Genomic DNA, 11976 nt, shown 5'->3' with positions numbered 1-11976 from the left:
TTCCAATCATTCAATCAATTACAAAGTCTCTGTTCCAAATACTTCTCATTTTGTAGCAGCAAGCACCCCAAGCGTCCTCAGGGTTTGCAGCTACCACAGGTTCTTGGATCTGCTTTGTTAAAGGAAAGCAACTCAAAATGGGTTAACAAGCTTACTTTAATCAGTCAGACATATATCATTTACCTTGTTCAGGAGAAAAGGTCAGCACCCTGAACCTCAAAGTATACAGGCATAATTATCAAGACAGAAACATCAAGTAGACAGATTTCCAAACTGTCCAACCATTACATCCATACCCAGTCAACATCTGGGTTTCCACATTCTGGGTTTTTCAAAGCCGGGGGACTCTCAACAACGGCTTCCCAGAATTCAGATCAAATTACAGAACACTTCTCAAAGTGAGTCCCCAAACAAAGCTACACATCAGGGCTTATATAGCCTTCTCCTGGCTCAGAGAATGTAACAACCTTATTGACCCACTGGCCAATCAAAAAGTATCTACTGAAAAACAAGCCTCCCTCCCCAGGCTTCTGGTGCACTTTAGCCTAGGGGCAGGGAAGATCTTTAAAATTTACATTCGCATTACAGAAGGAAGGAAGGAAGAAAGGAAGCATTTACTAATTGCCTACTATATGCCAGGCACTTTACAAATACTATCTTATTTGATCTTCATAGTAACCTTGTGTGGTAGGTACTATTATAATCCCCATTTTACAGTTGAGGAAACTGATGTAACAGCGATAAAGTGGCTTGCCCAAAGTCATCCACCTAGTAAGTATCTGAACTGAATTTGGCCAGAAGTCTTCCAGACTCTAGGGCCCAGTGCTCTATACACTGAGTCTCCTAGCTGCCTCAATCGACAACAAATTTAAATTTTAGAAAAATACACACAGAAGATGAAAACAAGGGAGGGTAATGGACAAATACAAGATCATGGCATAATCCTGTATTGAGTGTCAGCAGTGCTAAAGCTTATGATAAAAGTTAAGAACAATAACAATAAAAAGGGGATGTTATTGTTTGTTTGGTGGTTTTAGCTACATTGGGGGAAAGGTGGGACTCAAACAAAGAAGCCAAGACTGCTTATCAGTGTGGATGGCACAATTATCATAAGATCACGCATCATAGATTCAGAGCTGGAGGAATGACTGACAACAAAGAGAAGGTTGAGCTGCTTTGTTTTTGTTTCTTCTGCTAAGAATGACCTTTGGACTGGAAAGAACAGAACAAAAATAGCTAATAGGGAGTTGATACCCAAGATAAGTTAAGTGATAGCAAGAGAACACTTAGCAGCCTTTAGTGAACTCGAATTACTTAGCCCAGATGAGCTATTATCTTTAGATACTGAAAGACTTGGGGGAATATGATTATTAAAACACTGTCAGCCATACTTGAAAATTTGTGAAGAATAAGAGAAGTATCCCAAGACCGGAGAAATGCTGATTTTCAGAAAAGGAAAGAGAATGGCATCTACAAACTAAAAACCAAAGAGCTTGAGTTTGATTCCTGGGAAAATTCTAGAGGTGGTTGATGAACATCTAAGAAAAGAAAATATTGATCATAAGGAACCAGTATGGCTTTATCGAGATAAGGTCATGCCAAAGTTGGTCAACTTCATTTCCTTTTTTTGATAAAGATGTTAGATTGGTACGTCCAAGCAATGTGGTCGATAGAGTTTACCTGGATTTAGGATTGGGAAAGGAGTACAACAAAGCTTTATATTGTTACCTTATTTATTTAATTTATATGCAGAGTACATCATGCAAGATGCCAAGGTGGATAAATCAAAAGTTGCAATTAAGGCTACCAGGAGAAATATCAACAATCTCAGATATGCAGATGATACCACTCTGAAGGCAGAAAGTGAAGAAGAATTAAGAAGCTTCTTGATGAGCGTGAAAGAGGAGAGTATAAAAGCTGGCTCGAAGCTTCACATTAAAAAAAAACGAAGATCATGGCAATTGGTCCCATCACTTCCTGGCAAATAGAGGGAGAAGAAATGGAAGCAGTGTCAAATTTCATATTCTTGAGCTCAAAGATCACAGCAGACAGTGACTACAGCCGTGAAATTAAAAGACACTCCTTGGAAGGAAAGTTATGGAAATCTTTATAGCATACTAAAAAGCAGAGACATCACCTTGCTGAAAAAGATCGGTATAGCCAAAACTATGTTTTTTCCAGTAATAATGTATGGTTGTGAGAGTTAGACACTTTTGAATTGTGGTGCTGGAGAAGACTTTCAAGAGTCCCTTGGAGACTCACAAGCAAGGAGATCAAATTAGTCAATACTTAAAGAAATTAATTCAGACTATTCACTGGAAGGTCAAATACTAAAGCTGAAGGTCAAATACTTTGACCACAATGAAAAGACAGTATTTGTTGGAAAAGACCCTGATTTGGGGAAAGATTAAAGGCAAAAGAAAAAAAGGACAGCAGAGGATGAGATGGATGGATAGTATCATGGAAGCAATGAACATGAGCATGGAAAGACTTTGGGAGATAATGGAGGATAGAAGGACCTGATATGCTGTGGGTCATGGGGTCATGAAGAGTCAGATATGCTTGAATGACTGTATAACAACAAGAAAGATTTTAGCAAACTATTTGATAAAGTCGCTCCTGTGATAAAGTCACTAGTGTTACTTTTTTTTTCTTGGAGGGAGGAGGGCAGGACAATTGGGGTTAAGTGACTTGCCCAAGGTCACACGGTTAGTAAGTGTTAAGTGTCTGAGGCCACATTTGAACTCAGTTCCTCCTGACTCCAGGGCTGGTGCTCTATTTGATGTGCCACCTAACCACCCGTCATGTTACTCTTATGGAGACAATCAGGTGAGTTTGAATGGTTGAATGGCCAGGCCCAAAGAGTAGTCAATAACGTGTGGCAGCTGGAGCAGGTAGGTGACTGAGTGGACCTGAAGTCAGAAAGACCTGAGTTCAAATCCAATTTTAGATATTTAGTAGCTGTGTCACCCTGAGCAAGTCACTTGGCCTCTGTTTGACTGTTTTCTCATCTGTAAAAGGGGAATAATAATAGCTCCTACCACCCAGGGTTGTTGTGAAGATCAACTGAAATAGTAATTAGAAAGCACTTGGCACATAGTTATGTAAATATTAGTGATTATCATTATGGTTCCACGTCACTTCAGAAGGAAGTTTCAGCAGAGCCTCAAGGATTTATGCCCTGCCTTGGGTTGTTGACTTCTTATCAGTAACTTGGATAAAGGCTAGGAAGGATATTTATTACATTTACAGATGATCCTGGTAGAGCCTTCTCAGCTCATATTAGTCTGATCAGCCACAGCAGAACACACTGTACTTGACCCGAACATCATGATGTCATTTTGCTCTTATTCTTATTCAAGAATAAAGGACAGCATGCCCCAAGGGTTATAGAACTGCATATCATATACTAGGTCTGTATCTTAAAGAGATCATAAAAAAGGAAAAAAGGACCTACATACACAAAAAGATATTTATAGCAGCTCTTTTTGTGGTAACAAAGAATTTTAAACTGTGGGATTGCCCATCAGTTGGGGAATGGTTGAACAAGTTGTGGTATATGAATGTAATGGAATGCTATTGTGCTTAAGAAATTGTGAGCAGGCAGATTTCACAAAAACCTGGAAAGACTTACATGAACTGATACTGAATGAAGTGACCAGAACCAGGAGAACATTGTACACAATAACAACAACATTGTACGACAACCAACTTTGATAGACTTAGCTCTTCTTAGCAATGCAATGACCTAAGACAATTCCAAAAGAGTCATGATGAAAAATGCTATCCACAGTAAGAGAAAGAACTATGGAGTCTGACTGCAGAAAGCATAATATTTTCTCTTCTTTTTTCTTTCTCATGGTTTTTTTCCTTTCACTCTGATTCTTCTTTCATAACATGACTAATGTGGAAATATGTTTAATATGATTGTACATGTGTAGCCTAAAAAAAAAAAAGAATAAAGGACAGCAACCAACATCATTTTTACCTTAGCAACTAGTTCCTCCCTTTTGGTTAAAATGAAATCCAGAATATAAAAATATATATCCTTTTAAAGGATATAATTATTATTATGACAGGTCAAGGAAATATTTTCTATATTCTAGACAACCACTAAGGTGATTTTCCTAAAGTTCAGGCTTTACCATGTCACCCCCTTACTTAATAAACTCCAGTGGCTCCCTATTACATCTAAGAATCCAGAATAGTGCAGAGTCACGTAAGAATTATGAAGAGATATTAATATCTAGGAGTGTTTAGTCAAGAGAAGAGAAGTTTGTGGGGGGTTTTATAGCTATCTCTAAGTTCATAAAAGGCTACCATGTGCCAGAGGGATTAGAATTGTTTCATTTGGCCCCATTGAAATTTCCCAACAATTAGAGCTAGCCTAAAATCCAATGTATTGCCTCAGGTAGTAGAAGTTCCTTCCTCATTGGAGGTCTTTAATCAGTGATCAAGCAAGTGAGTCAGGTCCCCAGAAGATTGGCTGGATTCCCCTCACTATTTTAGAAGTGCTCCAAGGGATGGTGGGGTTCTTTCAAAGCTATTGGTTTGAGCCCCCATTGCAGTGTTTTTTCACCAATATCTATCACCATCATCTCCTCAGTATCACTGAGATCAGTGATTATCTCCACTATTAGTTTGGCCAGTTAATATCAAGTAGCTTTTACAAAGGGATATTCATCGGAAAGATATAGCAAGAACAGAAGTACAAACATAGACCTCCAAATTGACAGCACATACTCCTCTCTACCACCTCTGTCTTGTAGGGACGGTAGGCTCAAACTTAAAGCATTGCGACAAATTATTCACCCTCACCAAATTAACTTTTAAATATGGCAGAGTTGACAAAGTCACTTTCTTGTTTGTAGGACAATATCTTGCTTCTGGGTTGGTTTACTGCCCAATTAGGTCAAGCAGGTGTTTCCTCAGGGCTGACTCCTTCATGGGCACAGTTACTGGACTTCTGGTGATTCTTCAACCTTTAGAAATCCCAGCAAAGGTGGGGGGCAGGGGAAGGGCACAAACAGGAGCCAGGCCTCTTCATGCCCTGTCTGCATGCACTTCCAGAAGTAGACTCAACAGAACCAGGAGAACATTGTACAGTAACAGCAACATTGTGCACTGACCAGCTTTGGTAGACTTAGCTCTTCTTAGCAATGCAATGATCTAAAACCATTCCAAAAGACTCATAATAGAAAATGCTATCCACATCCAGAGAAAGAACTATGGAGTCTGAATGCAGTTGGAAGCATACTGTTTTCTCTTTCTTTTTATACCTTTTTCATGGTTTTCCCCTTTTGTTTTGATTCTTCTTTTACAACATGACTAAGGTGGCAATATGTTTAATATAATTGTATATGTATAGCCTAAATCAGATTGCTTGCCATCTTAGGGGGTAGAAGGGAGGGAGGGAAAAAAAATTGGAATTCAAAATCTTTTAAAAGTGAGTGTTGAAAATTATCTTTACATGTAATTGGGGGAAAAAATTTAATAATATTAAGTGAGGGGAAAATTTTTTTAAAACCCCACAGAAGTAGGCTCAACAGATTCCCAAGACTGGGCCTCATTGGCTATTATTCCTGCATTACACTCATACATGACATTCCATTGCCCACCTCCACATGTGCTTTTGCATAGGCTGTCCCTTGTCTCTAGAATGTATGCCTTCCTCCCCTCTAACTCTTAGAATCACTTGCTTTCTTCAAGGCTCAGCTGAAGTGACACATCCAATTTGTGGCCTATTCAGATTCCCCAGATGCTAGTGCCCTCCTCCAGAGAAATTACTTTGCATTTCCTTTTTAAAATATGTGAGGGGAAGTTTAAATGGATAGCCCCTGGCACATTTGAAGAGATGATAGAGCATGGTCCTTTACCTAAAGGAAACTTTCCAGGAAGTTGGACTTGTGTTCTGGCATAGGATCATGGGATCATAAGCTTAGTTGGAAGGCATCTTCGAGGTCATCAGGTTGGATTGCTCAGGAGATTTTGGGAATGCCTCTAATGAGTCCCCAGTGATTGCAGCAGCATCCAAGATACATGGCCACTAAAAATAAAGGGGAGATGGTCTCTTGCCAGAAGAATCACCCTTCCTTTATAGATTGTAAAAGCTCTTTCTTTTCTAATGCTTTCTGCCCTGGTGAACTCCAGAGTGTAGCACAAGCATGAGGGATAGGGACATGAACACAGGGAATTTCTCCTTCTGCTCCTGCCCTGAGGAGCAGTAATTGTGGCTTTCAAAGGGAGCACATGATAATACCAAAGGGAAAGTTCCTGAACCTCCAATTTCCCGACTACCTTCTGTCTTTCTGTTTCCTCTTCAGTCAGAATTTTTTCTGAGAATGGCCTTGCCATGCAAGTTTAAGAGAGCCTAAGTTCAGTAGTTTCTGAGTAATGGACACCAGACCTCCTAGAACAGGGATTCTTAGCCTGGAGAATCCACAATAAAGGTAGGTTTTTTTTCACATATTTATAACTATTTCAACATAATTGGTTTATTTAACCTTTGAATTCAATTTTATGCATTAAAAACATTGTTTAGAGAATGTCTCTAGGTTTCACAAGATTACCCAAGAGATCCATGACACATACAAAATTAAATTACCTCCCCTCCCCCCCCCCATTCTAGAGAAGAAAGAACATTTTCTCAACATCGTGATCCTGAGGAGGAAAAGGATCACCACAAGAGTATCAGCAAACAGCACTTTTCTTTCCTTTTATTTCATTTTATTTTAAAGCCATGTCATGGGGAACTCATCAAACTGATCAAATGCTTCCCTAATCAACATCTCTATTTTGTACCTACTTATCTGTAATCTATAATGGGGCACCTAGGTGGCAAAGTGGATAGAATGCTGGATTTGGAGTCAGAAAGACTCAACTTTTGTGAGTTCAAAGCTGGCCTCAGCCCTAGCTGTATGACCCTGGGTAAGTCACTTTGCCATGTTTGCCCCAGTTTCCTCATCTGTAAAATGAGCTGGAGAAGGAAATGGCAAACTCCTCCAGTATCTCTGCCAAGAAAATTCCAAATGGGGTCATGAAGAGTCAGAAACCACTGAACAAAAACAGCAAAATAGGCAGTCTCCTTGAGGGTGAAGATTTTTGTTATTGTTTTTATCATTGTATCTCTAGTGTCTGGCATGTTGTCTAGGGGTTTAATAAATGTCTACCAAATGAGTGATTCTATGACTTTCAATGACTTATATTTGTCTAGTCATGAATTAGTATAGAAATCCCATAATCACAGAAAATAATATTTCCTGAGGTAACTTTAAAATTGGTGAATCATGGTAGCTCATATTAGATGCAATATTATGGAAAAGGAAAGGATGAGTGACATCTTTATATTCTTTATAGGATAATGGCTGCTATGAGCAAAATGGGTTTTATAATCATTTTACTCATTGGTAAAAGAGAAATTTAATCATTCATTATTACAATCCGTGTAATGTAATAAATTAAATCTCTTAAGTGTAGTTTGATGTGTATGATCGTTCACTCTGAGTCTAATAGTCACTATCAATCATTATCTGCTCTGTGCCCAATCAATGCTCTTAATAGCCCCAAGGTACTGATCTTTTCTATGAGTATCCTCTTTTGATGCTATTAGAATGTATGGGATTGAACTGTTTAAAGAAGTGATAAGTTGTTTTCACTGTCAGAGTAATTCATTGAGACCTGTTTAAAAGTGATATGCTTTCTTTCTTTCCTTTCTTTCTTTTATTTGAATTTCTTGTACAAAATGATTAATATGGAAACATTTTACATAATTGCATATATATAATCTATATCTAATTGTTTGCCATCGCAGGGAGGGAGGAGGAAAAAGAGGGAGGGAAAGAAAGAATTTTAAAACTTTAAATAAAAATGTTCAATTAAAAAAAAAAGATAAAGGTGTTATTCTTAAGAACAAAGTGTATTTTCCCTATCCCAGACATTAACAGCAGTTTGGGAACATAAAAGGAATAGGCCAATAAATGCTTCAGGCAAGGGGTTTTATTACAGGGTGTTTTTAATCACCCAAAAGAGACACTGGAGTGTGGAATTTGGAGCAGGAATATGGCCACAGCAACAGCAAAGGAAAGATATAAATAGAACAAAACATTGACACCTTCAAGCCATTGCAGAGATCCATGGCACCATGACATTAAGCACTCTCTGACACTTCTATGTAAGGGCCAGGGAAGGAATACATTTAAAGTTGAGTGGTGTGAGTGGCACAAAGAAGAGTGGGACATAGTCTTGAGCTTTCTGTTGTTGTTGAGTCATTTTTCAGTCATATCAGACTCTTTGGGACCCTATTTGGGGTTTTCTCAGCAAAGATAACTGGAATGGTTTGCCATTTCCTTCTTCAGCTAGTTTTACAGATGAGGAAACTGAGACAAAGAAAGTTAAGTGACTTGCCCAGGGTCACATAGACAGTAGGTGTCTAACACCAGATTTGTACTCAAGAAGATGAGTCTTCCTGACTCTAAGCCCTGCACTTTTTCCACGGTGCCACCTGGTTGCCCTTGGTCTTGAGCTGGTGCATCCCAATGGCATCCCATTAGATAAAGATAGATATTAGAATTGTCTGGCAAAGCTCTTGCTATGCAAACTTGAGGCACAGGACTTTCCAGAAAAGGGATATGTGCCTAGGGTCATAGCAGCCTGCCAGAAAAGAAGTTAGGCCTCTTCCTTCTACCCAGTCACTGGAAAATATTACCTGTTTCACTTGCAGCAGAAAATAAACAAGGTTTATAATAAATTCTTACTCTCTTCAGGGGTGGGGGACCTGCGGCCTCAAGGCCACATGTGGCCTTCTAGGTCCTGAGGTGCAGCTTTTTGACTAAGTCCAGGTTTTACGGAACAAATCCTTTTATTAAGGGGATTTGTTCCATGAAGTTTGTATTCAGTCAAAGGGCTGCACCTGGGCACCTAGAGGGCCACATGTGGCCTCGAGGCCTCAGGTTCCCCACCCCTGTCAGACTGTAGCATCTGTTGAAGCAGTTGCCAGGTATGCATCTCCATGAGGGTTGCCAATCTGGAGGACATTGTACCTCCCATGGTGCTGGGTTCAGGGTTCTGCATTATCTCCACTGGGTAAGAGGGAAGATGATGATGGAGGTAGTTGTGGTGGTTTGAACCTACCACCTCTGGTCTCTCGCTCAGGCTATGTTGCAGCTTCAGTCTGGCTTGCCCACTTCACAAATGATAGTTGGTTAGCAGTTGGTGGGGATGACTATCCCCTTCTTCACAGGAGCTGCTTCCTCAGAGGATGGCTGTTTGGTCCAGGATAAAGGGTCAGTGGTATGGGCGGGGGCCACCACTCCAGAACTCTTGGCCTTACCTGACTGTTGGTAGAAGTTGGTCAGCAGATGCTAACGGTGGTGAGGAAGATAGTGTATCTCTCCACAGTGATTGTTCCCATCAATAATGACTATGGGGCCTAGGCTGGAAGCAAGCCAGTAGTATGGACAAGACCAGTAGCTACTCCCAAGGCTCTTGGGCTTAGCATCCAGAGCTATCACCTAGGAGTTTGATCGGAGATGACGCTTGAGGTACTGTTATGGGAATGGGAGTTTAAGATCTTCCCTGCCCCTGGGCCCTTTGATAGGCTTAAGTGACTCTGAGAACCTTCCTTGATTTGAAAATATACTCTGCCCCCTAATAGGCTGAATGTGGTCACATGGAGCCTGTGGCAGGAGGCTTGGTTTTCAAGAATGTCCACACCTTGGTGTTGTGTGATTGGGCAGTAGGTCAAAAGGGTTGTTACATTCTCTGATCCAGGAGAAGGCTATATATACCCTGAGGTGAGGCTTTGCTTTGGGGCTCACTTTGAGAAGTGTTGTGTGATTTGACCAGATGAGACTCTGGGCAGCTGTTGAGCCCCCTGGCTTTGAAAACCCAGATGTTGATGCTTCCCTCTCTGGTAACTGTCTAGGTATGGATGTGATGGTCAAGACAGTTGTAAGCCTGACTGCTGATCTGTTTCTCTGTCTGCTTGTAACCTCTGTATTCTCTGAAGTTCGGGGTGCTGACCTTTTTTCCCCTGAACTAGGTAAATGACATATGTTTGATTAAAGCAAGATTGTTAACCCAATTTGAGTTGCTTTCCTTTAGAAAAGCAGATCTAAGAACCTGTGTTGGCATCCATCCTGGGGATGCTGAGGTGCTTGCTGCTACAGGTACTGATGGTAGTTTGGCTTGCCTGGCACCATGCCCCCTTCTGTCTCAACCTCAGAGTGCCTTGTTTTTATCCTGTATGAGTTCAAAATGAGTCTGCAGCATAATAAAATAACCAAAAGAAAATCAACTAGCATAATTCCTAGTTAGAAAATTCTGTTTAACAATAAACATCAACTTTTCTATAAAGATCTGGGATGCTTAGAAGTTAAATGACTTTTACAGGGTAACATAGCTGATATGTCAAAGGAAGGACTTAAACATAGATCTCCCTTTCCCTGAGGCCAGCTCTCTACATCTCAACAATCTCAATAGAATGTTACATTAATAAGTATAAATAAGTGTTTTCTCAGGGGCAGAGTCAAGGCAGAGTAGCAAGTGAGCTCCCTCACAAAATTCAACCAAATAGATCTAGAAAATGTATCAAACTAAATCCTGATGGCAAAAAATCTAAGAAAAAGTCACGGTGAGTCATTCTGCCAGTCTCACTCAGCACAGGGACACAGACAGAGAGGTCTGCGGACACTAAGAAAAGGCTGTGGCCAGGAGAGTCTGAGGGAAAGGCTGTGCACAGGGGAAGTGCATCCACTTGGCAAGTTCAGAAGCAGAGAGCAGTTGTGTGCCTCCCATCTCAGGAGCAGAGCAGGATCTCAGTTCTGGCTTCCAGTCTAATCTGAAGCCTGTAGAGGAACAACCAGGGCAAGAGTCCCAGACCCCAAAAGAGGCTGCAGTTCTGTCCTTTGCATCAGCATTTTCCTGCCTGGATAATCATGTCTGAGTCCAGTAGCAGATCCAAACTCAGATCAGAAGCTGGCAGAGCTCAGACAAAGGGGACAGCAACCAACAACTGCCCTGGATCAGACTGCTTTGGGAGCACTGAAAGCTTGCAGGCCTCCAGTCTGGACTAGAACAACACTACCTTCAATATCCCAAGAAAGTAGCAACAAGATTAGTTCAGACCTTCCCTCTAGAATTGCATAGAGCCCAGCCTCTAGCATCAAGTCTGAAGCCAGGAAGGAGGCTAGAAAAACAAATAAGCAAACCCCCCCATCATTCTACTGTAAAAAGCATTATGGTGAAAGGGATGCTCAGGACACAGACCCAAAAGAAGAGAATGACTCAAAACACCGAAAGGAGAGTCTCAAATTAAAACATAGCTCGGGCATAAATTCAACTAGAATATCTGGCAAAGACGAAACAAGGGTTTGTTTGTTTTTTAAGCTTTTATCAACAAAATGAAAGCAGTAGAGGAAAAAATTGGAAAAGAAATGAGAATTATAGAAGAATAAATTGGAAAAGGAGCTAACAGCTTATCAAAAGAGGCACAAAGCCTCACTCAAGCAATAAATTCCCTGAAAATTAGAATGAACCAGATAGAAGACAGAACTGCATAGAAACTTAGAAGTTCAAATACAGGAGTTAAAAGAAATGTAAAAAGGGTGGCTATTAGCTTGTTACTCCTTCACTGGTTCAGCAGGAAAAGACGAATGCTTTTGCCCAGAAGAAGAGTGATAAGGACTGATGGGGAGTAGCTAGCAGAAAAGGCGCTTCATGTGGTACAAATTATTCCCAAAGAGACCAAGGGCATCAAGTCCTGAAGTCCAGAGTTGTCAGCTGCCCAGGGAACAAGCTCTAGCATGCTTCTCTGCTAGGTGTGCCCACTCTCTCCAAAGCCACTATGTGCATTGGTGGATGAATTAACCTCAGGCTATGGGCGGACCAAGGATCTTTAATTATTCCTGATTTGAGTAAATGTTATGATTATTCCTGTTTTTGTTTTTTGATGAATACATGTTATGCTTATTTCTGAGG

At 40.6% G+C, this 11976-nt stretch overlaps 1 pseudogene; it reads left to right on the top strand.

Annotated features, from left to right (window-relative positions):
- LOC138146578 (uncharacterized) overlaps positions 1–2282 on the top strand; it is a 19087-nt pseudogene extending 16805 nt beyond the window's left edge.
- Positions 2283–11976: the final 9694 nt, after the last annotated feature.

This window comes from Petaurus breviceps, unplaced genomic scaffold (assembly GCF_028583685.1).
Source record: "Petaurus breviceps papuanus isolate PSGF00001 unplaced genomic scaffold, PetGlider_PUasm1.0 90763, whole genome shotgun sequence".
NCBI lineage: Eukaryota > Metazoa > Chordata > Mammalia > Diprotodontia > Petauridae > Petaurus > Petaurus breviceps.
Note: the sequence above shows the minus strand (reverse complement) of the source record. Positions and strands in the feature narration are given on the sequence as shown.